The sequence below is a fragment of the Nanorana parkeri genome, unplaced genomic scaffold, assembly GCF_000935625.1.
Source record: "Nanorana parkeri isolate BGI_ZX_2015 unplaced genomic scaffold, ASM93562v1 scaffold2318, whole genome shotgun sequence".
Taxonomy (NCBI): domain Eukaryota; kingdom Metazoa; phylum Chordata; class Amphibia; order Anura; family Dicroglossidae; genus Nanorana; species Nanorana parkeri.
The window spans coordinates 131,208-133,367 of record NW_017308586.1 but is presented as its reverse complement, the minus strand read 5'-3'; the positions used below and the strand labels follow the sequence as shown (position 1 = coordinate 133,367).

Here is a 2,160-nt window from a genome sequence, read left to right as displayed (position 1 = left end):
AAAACCCTGTTTTAATTTTCCATTTTCCCCCCCTACCCCCCCCCCCCAAAAAAAAGCATTGCATACCAGGCCTCAGATTCAGAATATGGAGGATTCGTGTGCCTTACCCAGCTGCGGACAACCTTTGCATCTTGTGGTGCCCATTCCCCTGTAGCGTGTACTACATCCAGTGTTAGAGAATAATGGCTGGGCCCATACCTAGCTCTGTGCGTATTTACCCAACATGACCGTTAACCTCTATGGCCAACCCTGGTGCACACAGGCTTGCTGAAATGGGAGCTAGAGATGATATAGGGTGCCATAAGGTGGAAAGGCTGCTCAGTGCTCGGTAGCTAAAACATATATATGCCTTAGATTTCAATCACCCCTAAATCGTAAGGCAAAAAGCAATATACACTAACCCATTGTATCCAAACAGAAATAATCTGTCATTATCCTTTTGCACTATACTACTGAAAGATGAAATAATTGATTGCTATGGGTCTTTACACTTTGTACCTGTCATTGTTTCTTGCACTGTTGGCCTTTTGAATACCTGGCCAGCACCTGCCAAGATGGTCCATATCTGTCAGATCAGACTGCTTGTCATTGAGTGATAGGATGTTGGGTGGCCTATTCTGCAATCCTATATGTATATCATTGTTCTTTTAGGATAAAATAACCGAGTATACCTATACAAAATGCCGATGCAGCCCATGTCACTTGTCAGACACGTCATATTTCTTTTGCAGGAATGCATTGCTTTCACAAAAGCCTCTCACTGTGCTGTTTGGGTTGGCCTCCTGTTTCTCAGATCTTGTTAACGTGAATGGTTGCGTAATGCTTGACCTTGAAATATTGCAGCAGAGCTATAACACTTGCCCATTGCTCAGCAGTTGTGCTGTTTGACGATGGGCTTGTGCATTGCAGATATCGCATCAGCTCTTGGCAGTGACCCATACCTAGGCATATGTAAAAAGTTACTAATCATTTTTTATTTATTTGCACAATCGAATTCGTAGACAGCTTTTCTCCCAATAGGATAGATTTTTTTTTTTTTTAACTAAGCACATCATTATTTTACAGAAAACAATTTTGTGCTGTTTAATATTACTGCTTGCTCAATTATGAAGATGACCAATCAAAACCATTACCAGCTCTCGGCTTATTATATATTTTATTACATAGTAGCTAATATGTACAGGTCATCTCAAATGCAATTAAGAATTCTTATTTTGCATCCTTTTTATGTTTTATATAGAACATGGTTCTTTGCTTTGTTGATGAAAAAGAATGTTTGGTATTTCTTTTATTTTTTTCCATCGATTTGAAATCAAGAGAATTCTGTTAGTATAATGTGTTTTATAGGTTATTACTAGCAGTGATGAAATAATGATGCTTTTGTATCACTGACATATCAGTTATATGGGGCCTTATGATGCAAAGTATTTTTTTGCTTCTAGAATTTCAACCAACTCGTTCCTTTTTATGTTTTTATTAACCCACTTTACATTGTACATGGGTAGATGATGATCTGGTTGTTATGGGCAATACATTCTATACAGTTTTGAGGTGAACGGAAGCTACATCTCCCCCAAAACATGGGCCATTGTAGCAGTGCATCACAAGCACCGCATAGAGGTGTATTCCTGGGACATAATGAGGCATTGATCCATACTTTGTGTGCATTACAGCCTGCAGTTAGTGTCGAGGTAAGGGTAGGAAGCTGTTTTCATGGATGCAAGGCACTGTTGGCTGTGAAGAATCATCATACTGCTCGTGTGACTGAGACTTGGCCTAGTAGTTGCCAAGTAGGGGAGTTATTTGCCATCTTCTAGTCAGCTGTTAGGACTATATCCTCGGGGTGGTACACCAGTGACGCATACCTATAGGTAATGCAAGTCTTCAGCTTTGCTGCAAAAAATACAGTGGAGTATGTGATTATTCAAACCCATTAATATTCTTTTTTTCTAAACAATACAAAATGTTCTGCCATCTACATACATTCCAGTTGAAATGACCTTTGCCATGTTATTGTAGTATGTGTGTACCAGGTACAGTTCAAATAGAGTAGTTATCATACTCGCGCAATTCAGCTTATTAGATGTGGTTATTTTTGACCATCCATTAAACATTAATAGCGTCTGCTTGAACATGTTCAGGTTAAAGTGAACCTGTCTT

The 2,160-nt window shown here is 39.2% G+C and overlaps 1 protein-coding gene across 2 annotated transcripts in view; it reads left to right on the top strand.

Annotated features, from left to right (window-relative positions):
- Window positions 1-2,160, top strand: part of CPEB4 (cytoplasmic polyadenylation element binding protein 4) — an 80,590-nt gene that overhangs the window by 2,715 nt on the left and 75,715 nt on the right. The window lies entirely within an intron of this gene.